Source organism: Adiantum capillus-veneris, chromosome 3, assembly GCF_014529385.1.
Source record: "Adiantum capillus-veneris isolate H3 chromosome 3, ASM1452938v2, whole genome shotgun sequence".
NCBI classification, from domain to species: Eukaryota; Viridiplantae; Streptophyta; class Polypodiopsida; order Polypodiales; family Pteridaceae; genus Adiantum; species Adiantum capillus-veneris.
In genome coordinates this window covers 89631274-89654455 of record NC_140933.1, presented here as the reverse complement: position 1 = coordinate 89654455, position 23182 = coordinate 89631274, and the positions used below count along the sequence as shown (strand labels likewise).

Genomic DNA, 23182 nt, shown 5'->3' with positions numbered 1-23182 from the left:
CCATGAAGTAAAGGACTCTCACTAGGGAAGGATTCTACAGAAGTTCACGAAGATCAGTATCAACCATCTCCAAAACTACAGTAGCTCGACGTGTAGAGTACTTCTAAATAGCCCGTCTCCCACAAATGCAAGTACTGCAATTTCCATGCTTATTTTACTCCCAGCATTTGGTAAGCCTTCAAGCATTTTCTCATGAAACGCAAGCCAAAGAGCATTATTGTTCAAATGACCAAACCTATAATGCCATACATCACCTATGGGAATCCTCATCGCTAAAAAAGAGCATGGAGCCTGTAGAGACCATTCTCAACTCTGCCCTCTCTGACCTCCTTGTCGGAGTCTCAATCCGGAATGGACACCCCATCCTTTGTCTATGCGCAGCTTGCACGCCGCCTCGGACACAAACATAAGATGAAATCCCAGCTAAGGAGCATAAAGTACCTTGGAGGTATGCATACCCCCTCTGCCATCTAGAATCAACTCCATGGAACCCTCGCTGTGAATAGAAATTTCAAATTTGTTGCCAATGAAAATAGTACCATAGTGTCGGCGCATGTTGGACAAAAGATCCTTCGAAGGTGTCACGTGCCGTGAGGGACCAATACCCAGAATCCAATCATGACCATCTCGAACCGCAAGAGCTGTCCCAACTTTCGATGTCCCTGAAGAGGCCTCTGGGGATAGAATCTCCAAATGAATAAAGGCCGATGCCTGCACAGCCGCCCCCATAGAAGTCGAAGCATCTCTAACTCACTTTAGAGACTTCCGCCAATAATGAGCTTTTTCCCTGCAATGATTGCAATGCCGATCCGCCTTCAAGGCATTCTTTTGCAGCATCGTTCTTCTTTGAATTGTTGTTTCTTTTCTTCTTACCTTTCTTCTTGTTGTTGTTGTTGGAAGAACCGGCCAAGGCTTCGGAGCGTGACTCTTCCCACATTGAATTACTCCTCCTAATCCAACACCATTGGAACAATCTCGTCCCAAGAAATAGTAATCAGCTGGCCATTGGTAATCAGCGAAAAATAGAAATTGCTATCCCGAAGAGGTAACTGGGCTAAAAGTTGGATCTTTCCCATATGAAGTATCTCTTGTTGAAGCTCATTCATCTTGTTGATGTGATCCCTCATGGATAAGTACTTCGCATCCAAGGTTCTCAATTGCACCTCTTAAGGCTATCCGCTTCATTGGACAAACTCGATCATATAGGGAAGAAAGCCCATCCCAAATCAAATTCGCATCCTCCATCAATCGAATGTGACTGATAATAGATGGTGTACTGATGAGGATAATGAAAGATCGGATTCGAGCATTGACACGCTTCCATGACTTCCCTTCCGCACGATCCTTTAGCTTTTGAAAGTTGCTTGACACAGAGCCTACAAGCTCGTAAGAGTCAAAGACCGCCGTCATGGTCGCTTTCCAAATGGCATAGTTGTCGCTATTCAATTACCGATCCGAGGGAAAGGTAGGGAGGGTAGGTATCTTGATTGGTTGATCACCTCGTGGATAGGTGGTTCTCCATCACACCAAGTGTTGCCTAAGGTTGGACTTCTTCATCAAGGATCGAGTTCGTGTCCAAATCATCACTCCTCTATCGTGTGAGAGAACTTGGGCATGTGACGAGGCTAGGTCAAGGTAGAGGAAAGGAAACCTTCAAATCTGCCGACTACAACCGAAATCAGCCCCAAATGAGTGAAAAACGCAGAAAAAACCAAATCGTCTCTTTTCGTCTTCGCCAAAATCCAAAACCAAAAACTCGCACAAATCACCAATCCAAATCGAGAGCACGCTGTGGCTCTGATACCATATCAAAGCTGCAGAGGAAAAGGGTGAATCGGGTGGCGAACTCGTTTGTAATTGCAAGCAAACCTCCTCTCGGGACAAGGTAGCCAATGGATCTCAAATCTATCACGACAGATCTCCTCTTATTCAAACTCCTATAGCATACGACCCACCGAACGGGCACGGGTGTAATCTGCAAGGGATAAACCTACAAGTAGGGGCTCAACACAGAGAGAAAGGGGAGCCGAGAGAGAGAGAGAGAGAGAGAAAGAGAGATGGCACATGAAAACACTAGAGACAGAAGAGAGAAAACGCTAAACGTGCTCTAGAGAGAGAAAACGCTAGAGAGAAGTGGTCCAAATGCTACAAGCTCTCCTCACTTATCACAACATGCCATAAAGTATGCGTGGGGGGAGAGGGTGGTCTGCATATATAGGGAAATACTAAAAGTGCCCTACCCAGCATAAAAACCCACAAAAATGGTCAATAAATGCTAATAATTGTGTAAACTCATTGAAAGTGACCTACAACACACATTTAGTAGCACAAGTGTAGAACACTAGAGACTTTGATCCCAGGTAACCCTAGGAACGAGGGTCCCATCTCTTGCCAGCCTACCAAGTGGGCAACACCGTGGAGTGCACCGCCGAGAAAAGGTACGTCTATCTCAAATACGGCCGGGCACAACCACAAAACAGCCCACTCCCTAAAGAGTCCTCTGACGAATCTCCAAATGAACAAAGGCTGGTGGCTGCACCGCCGCCATCGTAGCAGTCGAAGCATCTCCAACTCGCTTTGGACACTCCCGCCAGTAATGGCCCTTTTCCCCACCAATGATTACAATGCTAATCCGCCTTCAAGGCATCCTTTCCAGCATCACTCTTCTCTAAATATTGTTGCTTTTCTTCGTACCCTTCTACTGTCACAAATTGTTGACGTGTCAAGCCACTGAAGAACGGAGCGAACTTGCAGATCTCTGCTGAGAGGCCTGAACCCTAGAAGCAGCAGAAGCAGTTTCACCAACACACAGAATTACGTAAAGGCTGATGACGTGGCAGAGCTATACGGAATCCCACATTTTACGTTGACATGATGACGTGGCAACTATACGGACGCTCGGATTTCGCACTAACAGGTGCTGACGTGGCAGTGTACGAATTTTCACATTTTGCGTTGACATGTGCTGACGTGGCAATGTACGGATTTCCGTAATTTACGCTCGGCAACTTTTTGACAATATGCTTTTGGACCAGTTTCTTTTGAGTTTGAAAGATTTTCATGTAATTGCTTTTTATGGCCAAGCGTCTTTAAGTATGAGCCAATGGCTCATTCTCTGGCATGCTTCAGTATGAAGATGCAGGGATTGGAGTACCGGCATTGTTGTACTCAGTTGAAGCAATATAAAGATATATCGAAAGGGACACCATGGTTTAGGACCAATACTCTCTGGGGTAGAATTCCGCCACTCCGCGTCTTGTGTGCTCTCTCTCTTTCTTTCCGTTCAGCTGTTATTGAAGTGCTAAATGTCTGTTCAATCTGTTCTTTTCTATTGTCATGTGGTGCCCGTCTTGTGACAGTGGTATCAGAGCATCAGGTGTGTGCTTTTTTGAAAGCATACCGGTCCTACAAAAGAGCAGACATAGCAAATCGGCGCTTCCAAAGGCTATTGGAATTTTATTTGAAGAATCTTTCTGCTCCGACCCCGGAGATATTAGCCACTCCCACCCTTACTTCATCGCGCATCGGGCGCGCTCCCATCTTCACTGCTCTGTCTTACAGAGCATAAGCCATAAAGAAACCAAGACATGGCGTTCATGGATTCAACAAAATATTTGCAATTTCTTCTCAACGAGCTTCGCGACATTCTTTCACGGCATCCTCAGCAGAATCTTCCGATGTTGTAAAGTTTTCAACAATTTTTGAATTACATGTTACCCCCTTTGATGCCCCGGGTGGTACCTCCTCCGGCACTAGAAAGTACGAGAGCTTCCAATTGGCAACCTTCCAAGTCGTCTGTTTCGATCGGGGGAGTCTTGAGGAATATGGTGCAGCCATCTAACCCTGATCCAATGCGACCGTCGTTGCCCCTACCTCCCCACCACCACCGCCACCAGGCTACAATGGTTGAAGCTCATATGGATACCCTTACTTATTATCTATACCCGGGATACGCACCTAACCAACCCAAAGATTTCAAGGATGGCGGCACGATAATCAAATTTTTCACTTTTTCTGAGGTGAAAGATCGGAAGAAAGCAATGCAGTTCCTATAGCAAATCGACAACATCTATGCTTTGGGGAACTATACATATGAATCCAAGATTTCTCGAGCAGCAGGATTTATTAAAGATAATGCTATACAGTGGTGGAGATCAATCGTGACACAACCGCATGCTCCAAGGATCTGGCAAGCTTTCAAGACAGTATTTGCACGCAATTATATGACTTCTATGTTTGAAGTCCGGATCTTGGCAGAATACGGCAATTTCAAAATGCTTGCCACAGAGACCATGAACGACTATAACCAAAGGTTTCTCGACATATACCTTCTGGTATCCTTCTTTAGGTTCATTCCCTTGGAGGCCCAATGCGAACGAAACACCATTGGACTACCATCACCATTGAAAGAATATTGTCTCTCCAATCAAGTCTCCAACATGCAAGAGCTTATGGACCATGCCGCGGTCAACTACAAACTAATGAAGGGAAAGCTGGAGTTTACCACAGAAGAACCTCCCGCCACTAATCACAACTCTCGGCAACAATGAACAAATTCTCGAGAGTCTCGTGAAAGTCAATTGCAAAGGCCTCGTTTGACGCCTCAACAACAAGACACCTTATCACAAGAAGGCCGATGCTTTGGATGCTTTCAAACAGGGCATAACCATTCTAGTTGTTCCCATCGCACTGATACACCAGCGGAGCAGACGCCCGCACCGACGATCGACAGAACCCCAGCGCCACCTCCAGCTAAGAGGCTAGTATATGATATCTATGGCATACGCCTTGAAAGTACAAATGAATTGTGTCGAGCATTTGGCAAAGTTAACGGCTTCAAAGCCCTCATTTTCTTTGACCCAAGAGCTACAGAGAACTTCATCCATCCAAAATTTTAAAGCTGATACACTTTGATTATGATGCCAAGGATGGAGAAATTTTAGCCAAGCTAGACACGAGGCAAACTCAAAAAGTGGTACTGCTCATTGCTTCTCTTCCAGTGACTATCCAAGATTATCATGGAAAAGTCAATTTCTACATTATGAAGTTGGGCAATTGCGACGTTCTCTTGGGCATGCCCTGGCACGACAAGAATGATGCGACTCTCCAGGTTCGGAACCGAACCATCACCATGATGCAGAAGCGTCCTCAAAGTTCAGTTGTCCAAATGAAACCTTGAATGAACTCTCTAGTTGTTTTATAGTTAGATACTTTTGAACACTGTTTGAGAAAGTATTGTTTGAAATGGATGCTATTTGTTTTAAACTTGTCTTGGTGCCAGTTTGAACTGTTTGACTCTGTTTTTAAATATTAGTTGCAATAATTGGTGATTTTACTCCTGGGTGGAGTATTGAGAAATGATGTTTGAGAATGCTTGTACATACTCATGGCCCGAACCTGGATGGTTATTTACAAAGGGAGTATTAAGAAGTCTGAGCAGTGGTTACTCTCAGTATCTCCAAACGACGCACGTTGCGGTCTGGGGGGCATTTGGTTGTAAAAGGCCTCTATATCTCCCGGCCTGGACCTTTTTAGGTTATGAGAGAGAAGTGATGAGGGAGTCATTGAATATCTCCCGGTCCGGACCTTGTTAGGTTATGCGGGAGGAGTGTTCATCGGCAGCTTTATGTTTATATGTCTTGTAACATGCATATGTGAGCATTTGTGTTGCATTGTGATATGTCAACCACTAAATATTCCTTTTTGGATGAGATACTTCTGGGAAGTCAACGACCCAAGATATCAAGAGTTCCGATCTGGAATGAGACTCCTTATTGGATGAGATTCTTCTCGGAAGCCAACGACCCAAGAAATTAAGAGTTCCAATTTGAACCGATTGTCCCTCGGAGTGTCCTTTGGAATGTCCCTCGGAAATTTTTGAGCTGACTTGAGTAGTTTTGCAGATATGTTGTAATCGCAAACGATTACCTTCTTTGCGATTACCTTCTTTCAAGGGGGGATGTCACAAATTGCTGACGTGTGAAGCCATTGAAGAACGGAGCCGACTTACAGATCCCAACAGAGGGGCCTAAACTCTAGAAGAAGCTGAAGAAGTTTCACCAACACATAGAATTGCGTAAAGTCTAATGACATGGCAGAAGTAACAAACTTGGACACTCCAAGTCAAGATTCTACCGCGACAGAGCAGCGATTCACTTCAAAACAGTTCACAGTTCACAATGGATTCGACATGGCCCGGCCTAGTTCCGTACCTAGAGATATTGGTCCCAAAGTCTGGCACCCCTTTCGGTATTTCTTTTTGTATTAATCGAAGTTCAAAGTACAAGGGAGTGGGAGGGTTCTCACTCTCAGACTCTGCGTCCAGATGCTCTGAGAAGTGAGAGTCTGACCACGTATTTAAAGGTTACAAGGGATGCTCAAAAGCTCTCAGTAAAAAGCTCTTCACAAATAAAGGAATGCCCAAAAAGCTTCCAATAAGCCTTGCGTAAATTCAGTTGCTTTATCTCACTCAAATCAACATAAAAAGCGGGATTCCGTACGCTCAGCCACGTCAGCATCCTAGCGCAATATGCGCCGTAAATCACGGAGGTCCGTACACTGCCACATCAGCCCTGCAGCATAATTTCCGGGACTGTTTTCCGGCCAGCCAAAGTGTGTATGTATTTACTGCCCATAGCCAAGCCATGCCACGTCACCCATTTCTGACATACCCCCCTCTTGAAAGCATTGTAATCGCCCCCAATTACGCCTACAAAACAGACAGAGGCCATAAACTGTTTTAGCAGACACTGACTGCTAGTACCGATGCACTAGGAACAACACATCTAGCACATGTACCAATCGACAGTGACATCATAGGACATCACTTCACATCACACGACATCACATGACAAATCACAACAATCATTCCAATCTCAAACCTTTTATCCGCAACGTATTTAGCAATCGCATCTAGATCCACACGGGACCTCATAAATGCCCGATTAACTAATCCTTATTGCAATCACGTCTATCGAGATCTTTCAGACCGAAATGCTGTAGTGATTTCGTCTATCAGTTCCTGCACTCAAACAAGTCAAGAACAAATCAGTATCATTTGATCGGGAATTCCAGTTCATAAAGTCATACAGCAGAATACTGTCATCTCACAGTATCCTTGAAACTCAAAAGAGACATTAGTGACTTTAGTATCAAAAATCTGGGCAATCTGTTGACAAAGGAGTGGAGGGACCCCCCTCTTCTGCATACCCGTTGCACCAAATTCTGCCCAAGCTTAGGTCGAGGTTCGATTTGGAATAGACTATGCTAAACCAAATGCTTAAAGGTAAAGGTTCACAATCTGAGGAGTATCTGCCAGGTCCTCCTCCTCCATCCACTTCGCATCCAATGCGGGATAGTTCTTGAATTTAACCAAGAACCGCCTTATCACTTTACCTTTAATCTTTCTATCTTTATGTGCCAATATCTGTTCTGGAACGTGTAACTCCTCGTTTTCCTCCACTTCGGGTTGCTCATCAAGCTCCCCATCATCGGGCACATCGCCTTTAAAAGGCTTCAGGAGACTCACATGAAAAGCATTGTAAATCCTCCAAGTATCGGGCAGCTTCAATCTAAAGGAGACATCATTTGTCTTTTCGGAAATCAAGAAAGGTCCATAATATCGCATGCTAAGCTTTGGGAAAAGCCGCTCCTTTCCCCTTTTCTTTCTCAGGCGTGCCTTCTCAAAACGTAAGAGCACCCAATCGTTCTCCTTTACTTTCAAATCGCAACGATGTCGATCTGCTGCCTTTTTCTGTCTTTCTTGAGATTTCTACAAAGCCTCACGGTGTTAGATGCAGCAGAATTATTGTTTGCGCTTTGCTCAAGATGAGTGCTCCGAACTGTGCTCAAGGGTTCCTTTTAGTTCTTATGGAAGGTAGAGCCTTCCGTTCTTAGTGGAAAGTGCTATGATCACGAACAAAGTGAATGGACAATGTGCGTGCAAGTGTATGAGATTGAGAGATAGAGAGAGAAGAGAGATACGACACCAGAGACGTTGTAAAACCCTCCTCCGAAGGCCCCACTCTCATCGGCGAGAGTGGTCTACTTATGACTTCACAAAGTGGTACAATGCGTATGCAATGGACTGATGCAACTTGGACTATGCTGATGACAACGACGGTGATGACGACGACGACTTGATGGCTGAAATCTGAGATCTTCTAACTGCTGAATTTCGGGACTGTTTCGGTGGCTGAAAATGACTGTTTTGGCTGCGTTTTTATGGGCTGAAATTGGGGGTTCTTCTGCTACCAATTAGGGCTGATCTGCTGCTATTTCATCTGCTGAAAATCTGCGTTTCTGACTGCTGCAGATCTGCGTCTTTAGGGCTGATGTCGCTGGCTGAAAACGCTGAGAGTTGCAGGTCATTGCTGGCGTTTTTGTGGCTGGAAACGCTACTCCTTTGCAGAGGTTGCTAGCATTAGTAAACGCTAGGGAAAGGCTGCCTTTGGGTAGGGGAAAACGCCAAGCAAGGGAATTGATGGCGATGGTCTTGCTGGGGAAGGAAACGCCAAGGAAGGGAGAGAGGATGGCGATGCTAAACGCTGAGGCTGATGGGTGTTGGCGGTGACGACAATGGAAAACACCAAGGTTCTTGATGGGTCCTGCTGAGAAGCTGCCTGTTGAGCATGTGCTCCTGCTGCCTCTTCTGCCAGAAAGTGCTAACTTAGGTTTGCTTATATATTAACTTAGCAAAATTGCCCTACCTACTTTTGTTGGAAAGTCACTTAAAAATAATAAGTGAAAATACCAAAAATAGGGAAAATAGGCTAAATGCACTGGAAAATTCCCCTGACTGAATATGATGGATTCTGATGGAAATTCTGATGATCATGTTGTGTGCAACCAGAGGATATGCACCTATACTAAGTGACTGGGCATGCAAAGTCTACGAATAGACTCACAAAACTGCCAGATCACTTCTAAATCTAGACTGACTGGACTGACTGAACCCTGATCATGCTGTAGCTTGTCCACGGACACATAGGGTTGGATGTGTCACATGACACCCGGACCTTGGCAAAAGCCGTGTCCAAGTCCCGCGTGTACTCGTCGGCTTCAAAAATCTTATCTTTCGTGCTTAGGAAGGGTGGAACCTTCGTAGCACCTTCAATAATCTCAAATGGCACCTTCCTCGTCGAAGAGTGAATCGTGTTATTTTAGGCAAACTCCACCAAAGGCAAATACTTTTCACATTGAGTCTTCTGATCTGAAATGTAAGACTTCAATAAATCCACTACCACTGAATTTGCAATCTCATATTGCCCATCTGTCTGCGGTCGAAAGATGACGAGAACTGCAACCGCGTGCCAATGTTCTCCCAAATAGCCTTCCAAAACAAACTCGTGAATCTAGGGTCTCTGTCGGAGATAATTATCTTAGGCATGCCATGTAATCTGAAGATCTGGGCCACAAACAGTCTCGCTAAGTGATCCGGCTTGAATGTTTTCTTCACTGGAATGAAATGAGCTTGCTTACTAAATCTGTCAATAACAGTTCAGATACCATCGTGCCCACTCTGTGTTCTCAGGAGATCAAAAATGAAATCCATTGCAATACTTTCCTAGGGGCAAGTGGGTATGGGTAAAGGCTGTAACAATCCCTGTGCTTGCCTGTCAAACTTGACCTTCTGGCATACCAAGCAACTGCGTACAAAATCGTCCACGTCCTTCTTGAGTCTCGCCCAAAAGAAGTATCTCTACACCTTTCAAGGTGGTAGCAATGCCGCGATGACCCGTAAATGGTGGACAGTGGCATTCGGTTAGAACCTTTTCCCTTAACGGCTGTGATAACGCACAACGTCATTTTCTTCATGAAGTACCCATCAATGCCTGAAAGACCTGTAGTAGATGTTCTCTATGTTCTACCCCATCTTTGGAGAAGACAACAATGTCATCAAAGAAAGTGGCAACAAAAGATCTGTACTCTCTGAAAATCCTGTCCATCATTTGGTTAAAGGTCCATCATTCGGTTAAAGGTCGTTGGAGCATTGGTAAGCCCAAAAGGCATCACCAAAAACGCGAATAAATCGAAGGTCGTCCGAAAAGTTGTCTTGTAGACATCTCCCGACGTGATTCAGATCTGATGATATCCGCTCTTCAAATCGATCCTGTTGAAACAAGAGGATCCCTGTAGTCGGTCAAGAATATCATCGATCCTATGAATCGAAAATCTATTCTTGATGGTGATTTTGTTGAGAGCTCTATAGTCAATGCAGATTCTCCAAGATCCGTCTTTCTTCAAAACCAGCAACACCGCAGAGCAGTAAGGTGAAGTACTCGGCTGGATAAGACCCTTTTCCAAGAGGTCTTTCACTTGGTTCATAATCTCTTCATTCTAGTCTCGGCTCACTCGATAAGGTGGCTGGTTCGGTGGTGTGCTTCCAGGTATCAGATCGATGGTATCATCCTCATGACGAGTTGGTGGCAACTCACCTGGCAGGCCCTCAGAAAAGCGATCGGCATGAGTGTGGAGAAAATCTTGGCATTCTTTTTCTAGATCAGACATGTTTTTCCTATGATCATCATTCAACTCTTTCAAAAAGATAGAGTAAACAAACAGACTGGATTTCATTAATTTTGAAACGGCCGAAGCCGATACAATAGGGACAGACTCGCCCTTAAGTTTCACATCAAGTACAATGGTTCGGCCCTTTTCAGTAGTTAGTGTCGCTTTCTTCGCCCGATAATCGACCACGGCATTGTTCTTATGGTACCAAGGGACTCCCGAGAGAACATCACAACCTTCCAAGGGCATTATGTAGAGTCCTCATGCCCCAAATACCCCTGACATTGCAACCGAAGTTTGCCAATAACAGGTGTAATGGCCACATCCTGCCGGGTGCCGCTAGAACTGCCTCTGCTTGTGGTCCCATATGATCGGGTGTAATCTTGAGCCGCGCCGCCAATTCAGGTGAAATGAAGTCGGCCTTGGTTCCTCCATCAAAGAAAATTAGGGCTTCTTGATCTTTCACTTTGCCCCAAGCTCGGCAAAGTTTTGTACTCTCATCAATCATGCTTGGGTTAGTACCCATGCAACCTGGAACCAGTCTTGCTTTCATCTTGCCTTTTCGTCCACGTTCCTCAGCTGCTTTCAAACTCTCTGCCTTTCTTCATCTTGTTCTTTCTGTGCCTGTCCTTGTTCCCCGCATCCAAAACACTTCCCCTCTTTGATGTAGTTGGCTCTCTCTCGAGGAGTGAGCCGGGGTCATGCATCCTTATCTTTCTGATCTTGGGGCTCTTCTTCTTTCTACTTTCATTTTTAGAATTCTGTTCGGTTTTCTGTCTCATGATCTCATCTGTGGGGTAAGTCAAACTGCTTGAGTGTATGGCAAAGCCCCATTTCGCATGACTCGTCAGTTCTTGAATAGAATCTGACTTTTGTTCTAAGCAGTGATCTCGGATCTCCGTAGGAAGTCCGCAGTTAAACCGCTCAATCTGTTCTTTAAACGAGACCTTCTTAAATGAAGAAGCGGGTAGAAAAGAGCTTCAAAATCTCTCGCAATATGCGTCCAAAGTATCTTTCTTGGTCATCCGGAGATGGTTCCAAGCAGTTCGTACGTTCGTACTCCTGAGTCAACCAAGAAGAAATAAAAAACCTTTTAAATTTCAGCCATTTAACTGGCGCTCTCTTGTTCAATAGAAGAGTGGACCACCATGTTCGAGCATTTCCCTTGAAGTAAGAGGTAGCCCTCCGAATCTTGGAGTGCTCTGAGCAAGCTTACATCAATACGTACGACCTTGCCTTTCCGTATGGTACGGTTCCGTACAGTGCTGCAGTTAAAAAAATATGAATGTGTAGCGTTAGGATGCGGACCTGGAACGTGAGCCGATTTGGGGCCTTTTGGTGGTCTGGAATGCTAATAGGCTAATAGCCCAAGGCTGTATGCCTTATACTCCATGCACGTAACTTTCCAAAGAGCAGCAAAGACTGCAGAGAAGTTCACAAACAGGACTCAGGAATCGTTTCCCGCGTAGAAAGGTAAGCTCCGCTCTCTTTCTTGCCCCTCTCACTCTTTCTCCTTACGTAGCGAGTACTCTTCGCAACACCCCTCCCTCTATTTCTCATGTGTTTGCACTCTCGCAGAAATTCATCGCCACGCAAGACCAACCCCGACTGGCAGCTCCACACTAATGTGTTGAGCGTAGTCACGACCGCTTCCCAGTAAGGTTCTAGCACGCGCTTATGGCAATGCAAGTATTGCGGGATCCAACACACCATTACTATAACGCGAGTCAAGAGGCACTTGACCGGCATTGGGTGCACTGATCAGATTGGTGCCTGTGAAAAAATACCAAAGCCCTTGAGGGAGCAACTCATTGAGGAGTATTTTACGGGAGGTGCATCTACAGTGCAAGGTACTCCCAGCATGCAGGATGCTTTACACGATGCTTTTGTTGGAGACTTGGAGAGTCTGGATACGCAGACATAGGCCGGGGAAGGTTCAGCTTCCACGCAACCCCCTACTGGCAGGAAGAGGGCACGTGTTGGCGACGATGATGACGACCTCTTGCCACGTGATACAGGTACATCTGACAAACCAAAGCAGACCACTTTGCCTAGTCGCATCTCTTCGCATGCTTGGACTAAAGAGCGTAAGAGGGTGGCAGAGATGGAGATATGCTGCACTCTAATTGAGTGCAACATATCTTTCAATGTTTTGCGCACAGACCAATGGAAAAGAATTGTAAAAGCAATTGCACAGGTTGGGCCTACTGACACATGGACCGGTCTTGATTACACTTACACCAAGATGCGGACCAGCATGTTAGATGAGCAAAAGGCCTTAATTGAAAAGGCACTTAGTGGCAAGCTTTCCGCGTTTTACGCTGAAGCCAGCCAGTCAGCATTTCAAGCTTAGGGTTTCAGCAGAATTAGGGTTTTTGATTTTAGGGTTTGGGTTTCAAGAGAATTAGGGTTTCTGATTTTAGGGTTAGGGTTTCAACAAAATTAGGGTTTTTGATTTTAGGGTTAGGGTTTCTCGCAGAGCGGGCAACCACGTCATCACTTTGTGACATACCCCCCCCCTTTGCCCTCGATTACGCTTGCGAAACAGACAGAGGCCATAAACTGTCTTAGCAAACACTGACTATTAGTACCAACGCACTAGGAACACACATCTAGCACATGTACCAATCGACAGTCACATCACAGGACATCACTCGACATCACAGGACATCACATGACATTAAACATTCATTCGGATCTTAGAGCATAATTTATTAGCAATGTAGCTAGAAATCGCATCTAGATCCAGTCGGGACCTCATCGATGCCCGATTGACTAACCCCTATTGCAACCATGTCTATTCGAGATCAATTAGACCAAAATGTTGCAGTCCTTTCTGTAGCGCAGATAGTGTGTCGTGCTCTCTACAGTGGGGGCTCCTCAGTGCAATGTGCGTGACAATCTCACTCAAAACGGACTGAAAACAGGAAACAATAGACAACAACTGAGCTCACAGAGACACAACAGCAACAGTAGACCACAACAAATGACTCGACTATCTCAAAGAGATATAGACTCTGGCGTGGCAGCACACTCAGCTCCAGCCCAAGACTCTCAGGTACAATGGGGTGTCGAGGCTCAGATGTGCAGGGATGGTGAAGACGTGTTGTGTATAGACTCACTCTAGACGACTACGTAAAGATAATCGTTACCAAACCGCTACTACTCATATATACAACCATAAAGAGCCACCAACGGCTCATAATGACAGCATCTAAGTCTATCTCCACTGAGTGGTGGTGGTGACCTGGCCACGATGTCCACTAGACCACCGTATCCCTGCCACGTGTCACTGCCCAACGAGTCCGTCCAGTGTGAACCGACCAGACCAAAGACAAACTGTAAAGTCCAAACTGTACTAACTGTCCTGTGAAAGTGACACTGTAGCCTGCTACAGGTTGCCCGCCACAAGACCGCTCACCGTCTCAGTGAGAGGAAGACTGAAAAACTGTGAAAGAAAACCACTAACTATTGCATATGTACAATGGTGAGCTCCTGGAATGTCAGCCAAGAGATAGAGTGGTGGCCACTGCTGCACCCGAAGTATCAGCCTCTGGAGGTGGAGCCATCAAATCAATGGTGGGGCCCTGCTGTATGTAAGCTCTCATGTCCGTAACTGGGCCCCCTGGGAAGGGACCAGCCACCTGCTGTTGGGCAGATGGTAGCACCCATCCTGTAGTGTATTGAGGATGTTGAGTAACACAGTCGTGGCGGTGTGCTCCAGCAATTCCGTCGCAGCAAGTCACATTCTGCATCTAAGGCAATGGTGATGACTAAAACCCCTAAGGAGGATACTGTTGTTGATTGTAGTACTGAAATGGAGTCTGTGGGTAAAGTCCCATAAATTGTTGAGAAGGACCCGTTGCTGCATTCTGCACTAGTGTACCTGCTCCAGTCCACCCATACCCCATACCCATCATCGTAGGCGGGGTTGCCCTATTTTCATGTAAGAGCAGTTCTCTAAATCCTTGTACTTGATTTTAAAGGTCACTAATCACTTGAGACTTTAACTTCAAGGCCTGTTGGAGTGCGAAAATAGTAGCATCCCGATCGGCGATGGCGCTCTCAGCAACTCACAGAGATCCCTCCATAGCTGCGTAAGTAGCTACGTGACGCTGGTGTGTAGCTGCTAACCGCTCTGCTCCAAGCTCAATGGTGGCAATGGCTTGCCTGGACTCCTGCAATATATCCTAAGATAGCCAAAAAAGTGATGTAGAGTCTGACACTGTGCAAGGTCCTGTAACAGTGTCAGGGTGAAGAGAGCTAGCAAGTGTACAGCTGGTGGCACTGGGGTGGCAAGTGGCACTGCTCGTGGTGGTGGACTGGGAGCATGCCTCTCTGTCAGAGTAGAGATGGTGGGAGTGGTTGTAGCAGGACTAGGCATAGGAGTAGAAGCAACTCCCACTGGGACTTGGGAGCTAGTCACTGTGGTAGGAGTAAAAATAGCAACAGTAGAGAGAGGAACACACTCTGTAGAAGCCACGCTGTGACATGCATAGTGTGATCTGCAGCGCCTGAACTTACCATCGAACCAATAGCGGAAGTATGCGAGGAACGTCGAACAAGTTTCTTCACTCGAAGCTGCTGGCTTTCCGAAACTGGCAGTGATACTAAAGATTCTACTGTGTCCTTCACTACCTTCGCCCTCTTTTTCTTTGGCTTCCAGGGAGATCCATTGTCTGTTCAATATCTTTCCCTTTTGCCTTAGAGCTTTTACGCCGCATATCCGCATCCACATCCATAAGACTAACAGGTATGTTAATGACCCAGGCCAACATGGGAGCTGCAAAGCATTGAAAGCTAGATTGCACAGATTGCACCTGAGCTCTGAATCCTTTTGCTCGCGACTGTAAAGAGGTAAATAGAATTTGATGAAAGCCACACGGGATAGTGTGGATGAGGCAGTATAGGCCTTCGCAATGCGAGAATATAGTAGGCACGTCACATCTGCCCTTGCTTACTTTAGCAGTTCTGACCAAAAAGTAGTACTTGAAAATGGCCCAGAGATTTTTATTTCTTGCATAGTCAGCATGTCTAGTATTAAGTAGCTCTTTGCATGCCTCGATGGTCGCATCTTTTGAAAGTTGTGAAAAGGTTCTCGTAGCCGGTTTTACTGCAAGAAAGGTTGTCATCCCCAAAGCGTGACCAATGCGTGTAGCAGTCAGTGGGTGCCCTCTTACTTTGGGAAAAAAGTTGAGAACCTCATGTACCATATCCATGGGAATATCAGAAGGCAGATCGGCGTCTGCTAATGCTGACAGACCTAGCGTATGTAGCTGCTCTTTTGATAAAACTTCTCGAAGAGAAGGATGAGGCTGTTGCAGATGGAAGTTCAAAGTGAATTTGGTTTGAGTTTTTGAAGAAGGAGGCCAAGGAATTTGATGGCTCAGCACCTGCATAATTGCCTTTTTCTTTTTCTTTTTCCCATCATCTTCCTGTTGGCTAGAAGACTTTGAGTTTGAGTCAGAGGTAGAGCCGGAGTCAGCAGCTATGTAACTCTCATCACTGTGATCAGTGGAAGATAGATCAGTGAGGCCATGGCTGGAAGTTTCTATATCTTCTTCTTCTGTAGAACTATGAGGTGTTTCAGTAGTTTTCTGTCGAGACAAAGCTTTCTTCTGAGCCCTCTTGCTTGTACCAGCCATCTTGAATTCTGTTTTAAGTCTGACTGACTGACTGAAGAGACGAAAATCTGCCGAAAAGACTGAGATGAAAAGCGTTGAATAGAATCACCTGTAGCTTAAGGCCTCTCGATAGACTGAGGGAGGGGTGACCTATAGTTGGATAGAGGCGATAAATTGAGGGAGGGGTGAAGGGGGTTTGGTTAGGGTCGGGGCGATAGCAGGGATGGATGAGGGAAGGTAAGGGCGAGGATTATTAGAGAGGGGCCGAGAGGGAAAAATTGGGAAGGGTTAGGGGGAAATAGTTGAGTAGGGGCGAGGGGAATAGGTTGGGTAGTTGGGTAGAGGCGAGGGTGGGTGGTGAGGGGCCTGGGAGAATAATTGGGTAGGGGCGAGGGTGGGTGTTGAGGGGCGAGGGAGAGGTGGTTAGGGCGAGGGGGTAATGTTGGGGGTGGGTAGGGGCGAGGGCAAGAGAGGGGGTGGGTAGATGCGAGTAGGGGGTGGGTAGGGGTGAGTGTGTGTGAGGGGGTGGGTAGGGGCGAGGGCAAGAGAGGGGTGGGTAGGGGCGAGGGTGTGTGAGGGGGTGGGTAGGGGCGAGGGGGAGTAGGGGTGGGGGTGGATAGGGGCGAGAGTGTGTGAGGGGGTGGGTAGGGGCGAGGGCTAGAGAGGGGTAGGTAGGGGCGAGGGGGAGTATGGGTAGGGGCGAGGGGATGTGGAGGGAGGGTAGGGGCGAGGGGGAAGCGCTTAGGGGCGAGGGAAAGGGAGGGGTTGGTTAGGGCGAGGGGGAAATTTAGAGGGTAGGGGCGAGGGGTTTAGGGTAGGGGCGAGGGGGGTTATTTTAGGGAGTAGGGGCGAGGAGTTGTCTAGAGGGTAGGGGCGAGGGGGAGTTGGTTAGGGTAGGGGCAAGGGGAAAGCCAGTAGAAAGCGGTTCTTCAGTAATCTAATGCTTAGGCCCATCAACAGAAAGCATTATATCATACTGAGCTCCCGCTATACTTAGTAAGCAGAAGCAAAAAGCAATATAAGAAAGCAGAAAGCAGCAACAACAAAAAGACGCTTTCTATGCAAGCAGAAATTGTTGAAGCTATGATTAGGTAGGCAGTAGGCATGGCGTGGTGGAATATTTAGGCTATCACTTGTAGCAGAAGCTGCAGGTTCCGTTCTCCAGAGATGCCTTGTCGTACAACGGCAGTACCAGCAATTCGGAGTCTGAAGAGAGAGAGAGAGAGAGAGAGAGAGAGAGAGTGTAGATGTTGAAGAATTAACGGCCGATCAGGACTTCCACACTGATAGAGACATAGTTTACAGAGAGGGAGTGGAAACATAGAGGAAGGATATTACGGAGCAAGAGCTTTATTTTGGAACTGTGGTTGTGTGAGAAGCGACATTAGTGTGTGTGAGCACGTGTGAGAGAGATACGGGATAGACATAGAGAGATGCAACAGAGTATTGCTAGGAACAATACCAAGAAAAAATCCATATTCTATCCGATTAGAGTTGTACCTCGGACATTTTGAAGAAATCCACAAGGACAGAAAGAGAGGCAGTAGAGAGAGAGCTGTAAGCTGTAAGGACTAGAGATAGAGATACCCAGGGATACAGATAGACGTGGAGACAGAAACAAGAGGAAGATGATTATCCAATCTATGAGTGAATTCAAATAATTAAAAAGAAAAAGCTGGATCGTAGCTGGAATCCAACCCGAATTATATCAATGAGATGAAATGAGATGAGAAGGAATTCGATGCATGCAATAAAACAAGGAGAATTTTAAAGATAACACGGATTACAACTGAGATGAGAACTTGAATAAGGTAACTCTGAGAAGAGGGAAAATGGAAAGCCGGAGAGAGCCGAGAACTGAGGACGGGACAGTCATAAGGTTGTAGGTGGGAGTTACAACATAACCAGATTCTAAAGAGTCAAGGCAAGTGAGTGATAGCACTTTATTCTTGATCCATTTACCAGTGGCAAAGGAACGCATGCCAGAGTGACTAACTGGACAGCCCCTTGTGGCAAAATCTCTTGTACCATTAATGGCCCTTGCCAGGCTGGGACCAGCTTCTTAGCTTTCTTCAGATACTTCGCTTGATAGGCTAGCAATGTGAAGCTAGCCTCCTACTTTCTTCTAACATTGAGAGACGAGAGAGGTTTGCTGAAGCAATTCCCGCTGTGACACGAACACTTCCCGCTCTTGCTAAACCTGAGTTGAACTCATATGGTGCAATTGCTTCTAGACCGAAAGCTAGCCGGAATGGGGTGTAGTTAGTGGTTGCCTTGAAGAATGCGATAAGCCCAAACTGTGCCGAGAATAGCCTGAGCCCAAGATGTTGGATGCAAGTGACAAGCTTTCTTGAGAAGCGCGATTAGCACTTTGTTAGTGCTCTCAGCCTGCCCATTTGCTCTAGGATAGTAAGAGCAAGACTTGCGATGAAAAATCTTGTAATTCGTGAGGAGTGTGGAGATTAGGTCGTTGACAAAATGGCTACCTCGATCACTGGTGACTTCCAGAGGGCACCCAAACCTGCAAAAAATATTTTCATGCAAAAATTTTGCGACAATAGCGGCTGTACTGTCGATACATAGTGGCCACGGAGTTCGAAACGTTTCGTTTGAAACGAGTTTCAAAAGTTTCGAAATGGTTACGTCCGAGAAAGAAACGCCAAAACAGAAGTTTCGTGCAAACTAAAGAAATGTACGTAAATTTAAGTGGTATAAGTTGAGATCTATGTTTTAAGCATTACATTACAATTAGACATGAAAAAGAAGGAGAATAGGACTAACTTTCATCATTAGAAGCAAAACAGAAGCTACATTCATGACATTGAGGATTTCATGACCAAAACAAAGAACAAGAGGCTTCAAGGTTTACATGTAACATGAGCCTTGACTTTACCTTTGAAACGTCCAATCTGATACAGAAACGTTTCTGAAACGTTTCGTACGTTTCATGAGTGAAGAAACGCGTTTCTTGGCAACACTGAGTCGATGGTAGCCACGACTTCGGCCCACTTTGTTGCATAATCCGTTGCTACTAGGAGATACTTACGATTGCCGGGTTGAGCAAATGGAGTAACTGGAACAACAAAGTCCAAGACCCATCGCTCAAAGGGCAACCACGCCATAGATACCTGCAGAGGGCGATTGGATTGCTTGCTAGGCTTGGACGCACGTCGCTGACAGACATCACAATTCTTGACATGAGCAATAGCATCTCTAAATATATAGGGCCACCACAAGCCCGTCTATAAGATTTTTTGTGCCGTGATGTGACCGGGGTAGTGGCCACCTATAGGACCACTGTGTGCATCCTCCAGAATGTGGTCTACCTCATGAGGGGAGACGCACCTTCGCAGCACCCCGTCTGACCCAGATTTATAGAGCTGTCCGCCAGTCAAAGAGAAGGATCTAGACTTCAACAATAGTCTTCTTTTTTGCAAGGGAGAAGCATTCTCAGGATATAGGCCAGTAGAGAGCAGATGTAACACATCTCCATACCATTCTGGAGTAGTGTCGACCTTAAAGAGATGACTATCACGAAAGTCATCATTAACCCCAGTATCGGGCTCACCTGTGTGTATGCGAGTCTTCCCGCATCCCCAGATGCAGAGGAAGTCGCCTGATCTCTATTTGAATCCATAAGTGTCGCGAGAAAAGGATCGGATTTCCCGGTAAAAGAGAAATTGGCCGCGCTCTGATACCACTGTAACAAACTTGGACACTCCAAGTCAAGATTCTACCGTGACACAGCAGCGATTCACTTCAAAACAGTTCACAGTTCACAATTGATTCGACACGGCCCGGCGGAGTTCTGTGCCTAGAGATATTGGCCCCATAGACTGGCGCCCCTTTCGGTATTTCTTTTTGTATTAATCTGAGTTCAAAGTAAAGGAGTGGGAGGGTTCTTACTCTCAGACTCTGCGTCCAGGTGCTCTGAGAAGTGAGCCTAACCACGTATTTAAAGGTTACAAGGGATGCCCAAAAGCAGAGCCCCAAAATCTCTCAGTAAAAAGCTCTTCAGAAATAAAGAAATGCCCAAAAAGCTTCCAATAAGCCTTGCCTAAATTCAACTGCTTTTTCTCACGCAAATCAGCGCAAAAAGCGGGATTCCGTGCGCTCAACCACGTCAGCATCTTGCCACAATATGCGCCGCAAATCATGGAGGTCCGTACACTGTCACGTCAGCCCTGCAGCGTAATTTCCTGGACTGTTTCCGGCCAGTCAGGGTGTGTATGTATCTGCTGCCCATAGCCAAGCCATGCCACGTCACCCATTTGTGACAGCAGAGCTGTCTAGAATCCCGCATTTTACGCTGACATGACGGGACAACTGTACAGACGCCCGGATTTCACCTTGATAAGTGCTAACGTGGCAGTGTAGGGATTTTCGCGTTTTGCGCTGACATGTGTTGACAGTATTGTACAGATTTCCATAATTTACGTTGGGCAGCTTTTTGACAATATGCTTTGGAACCAGTTTCTTTTGAGTTTGAAAAATTTCCATGTGATTGCGTTTTATAGCCAAGGGTCTTTAAATATGAGCCAAGGGCTCATTCTCTGGCATGCTTCAGTGTGAAGGTGCAAGGATTGGAGTACATTGCAGGTATTCTAGATCGGAGACAAGGTGTCCACCGGATCATGAGCCAGTTCTTGTCTTCATTGCATCTTCCACTACCACCTCTAACACCAAAGGAGCAATCCCCTTTCCCTGTGTATAAACAAGGCAGCTGGACTGACAAATACCGCTTGCAACCCAATTCTACTTAAAAGAAAAATTGTAGAGTCACTTATCTAAAAATGGGACAACACCACCCAAGACCTGGACAATAGAGGCTCCGAACTCAGGTGTGCGTGTCAACATAGATGACAGCATGCGCCATGACGTTAGATATGCAAGTGAGTCGGTGACGAAGTGGACAAACATGCAACCATCTAAAAGCAAGTTCTATACCTGCTCTGATTCATCAACTGGAGAGCCCAGCCAATGCTCTTGGGAGGTAGCTCAAAAGTAAGTGTATTAAGGTTCCCTCACCCATCCCATTCCCTGCCCATGACAAAAGGGTTGGGAAGGCATCGTTTATGTGTTTAAGCGAACCGAGACGAATCCAGGCACAGCCACACTCAAGAGCACGTAGAATCCCTGGTAACTCTTGCTTGTCGGCGGAGTAGTTACTTCGAGCACGATTGAGCTTCTTACCCTCTCTCCCTAGATCACAATAACCCCCACCATCCCAAACAAGGATGGACACACTTCGTGAATGGGTGTTAGCAACTAGAGACAAACCTCACAAGGCCGGGCACAACCACAAAGAAGCCCCTTTTCCATAGATCTAGGCAAAATAACCCTCAAAAACTCTGAAAAAACTTATACCGTACAAGCACACAAAAAATATTGCCCACGCTAGCAGTTTATAGGAACGTCAGAAAACCGATGAATGAGTGTTCTCTTGAAAACATTCCTAACTTGGAAGGTACTACACCACTTGAACCCAAGTTGCTCCATGGAATACAAACAGATGTATCATAGAGCCTTCAGTAGACGTGATTGACGAGATTCAAAACGGAAACAAATCAGAACTTCTCTCATTTTGGAGTCGAGATCTCGCAGAGTGGGCTCAACGAGCTCCCATCCGGAAGGTATTTCAAACTGCTTCTACGCACCTTCGGCATCTCGGCACACGTCGGTTTGCAGAGTTCTTGAGTTTAATAGGAACAATCGCCAGAGACCTCAACAAGGCCGTCACTAACTTGCCAACGGCGGCACTGCCTGAGTGAGTGTGTGTGTGTGTGTGTGTGTGTAAGAGAGAGAGAGAGAGAGGGGGAGGGAGGAGAGTCATTTTAATTTTCGTTGGATGGAGGGAGAGAGAGAGAGAGAGAGAGAGAGAGTGTGTGTGTGTGTCTGTTTAGCTGCAGCAGCATACCTTGCGCTCCTTCTTGGTCGCTCGAGTTGGCAAAGCTTTGTTAACGCAAGCGTTATTTTTATTAGTTTCCTAAATCCAGCTGGTACCCCTTGCTGGCTCCCCTTTTTAAAAAATGTATAAAATGTATTACTTGGAATATTCCTCCCCCATCTCAGCCTGCCTCCGCTCTTCTCTCTTGCACTTTTCCCCTGCTGCCTCCCACGCTCCTGATCTGCATTCCCTTCCCCACTTCTCTTGGCCTAGCTTATGCGATGACAGAAACAACTCCTTGCCTGCGGTTCTAGAAACCTGCTCTTGTTGCTACTACAGTTCTGCTGAATATGGCTCTCGCGCGCGAGAGAGAGAGAGAGAGAGAGAGGCCCAAGCTGCACACTTGTCGCCTTTTGCATGCGCCACCATCCACCGAACTCGAGTTCCAGAGGCTTTTACGTAGACTGCATATGAGGAGAATCGTAGATTCTTCTCTTCTTTTTATTTTTAAAAAGTGTGTCAGCTACAGGCCTTCTCAAATTTTTTTGTTGGACAATTTTGTTGGACAAGTGTCTTTAAGAGCTTTTAAAGTCTTTAGCTTTTCAAATGTTGTTCTCTAAAGTCTACATTCACTTTCTAGGCATGCTTAAAAAATACTTTAGAGAATAAAGGATAAGAATATATGTATGCGATTTTAGGTTTTTTTTTTGTAAGAATCTAATCGAGATATCGTTTTGTTGAAGTAAGGATATAACAAGCGAAGTTAGAAGGAGATCGAAAATGATGGACAATCAGTTAGTCGAAGACGAAAGAGTGACTTGAGGGTTAACAAGAAAGGTTACATCATAGAGCTAGGAAAAAAAAATTGTATTTTTTTAATGTCTTTGCGCTCGCATTACATGCAGAGAATAGCTCATAGATGGAGTGGCTCAATCCGAAAATTTTCTCTCTCACTAGGTGATGTCGTGAGGTTGAGATCGCTCATTGTGTGGTGTTTATTTGAGACGTGTTGAGTTTGAATTGCTAAGTTGAAGTGGGATCTACGAAGATTCGATCTAATGAGAGTAGAAAGTGCGAGTTTGATTCCATGATGTAAGGAATTGATAAAGGGTCCTTTCATTTAAGGATGTAAAAAAAAATCGTCTCACTAAATTGTTTATTA

At 45.8% G+C, this 23182-nt stretch overlaps 2 protein-coding genes across 4 annotated transcripts in view; one reads left to right on the top strand and one right to left on the bottom strand.

Moving 5' to 3' along the window:
• LOC147461282 (uncharacterized) overlaps positions 1–22186 on the bottom strand; it is a 157033-nt gene extending 134847 nt beyond the window's left edge. The window contains exon 1 of one of the 2 annotated variants that reach the window (XM_086508865.1): positions 22051–22186. The gene's annotated coding sequence lies outside the window, so the exon portion shown is untranslated. The remainder of the gene's footprint in view (positions 1–22050) is intronic. The other variant, XM_086508864.1, reaches the window with a different exon arrangement.
• LOC147461281 (uncharacterized) overlaps positions 1–23182 on the top strand; it is a 214562-nt gene that overhangs the window by 134431 nt on the left and 56949 nt on the right. The window contains exon 3 of one of the 2 annotated variants that reach the window (XR_015187581.1): positions 22768–23052. The exons of the other annotated variant lie outside the window; for it this stretch is intronic. The gene's annotated coding sequence lies outside the window, so the exon portion shown is untranslated. Of the gene's footprint in view, positions 1–22767; positions 23053–23182 lie in introns of those variants that run through there. 2 annotated transcript variants of the gene reach the window in all.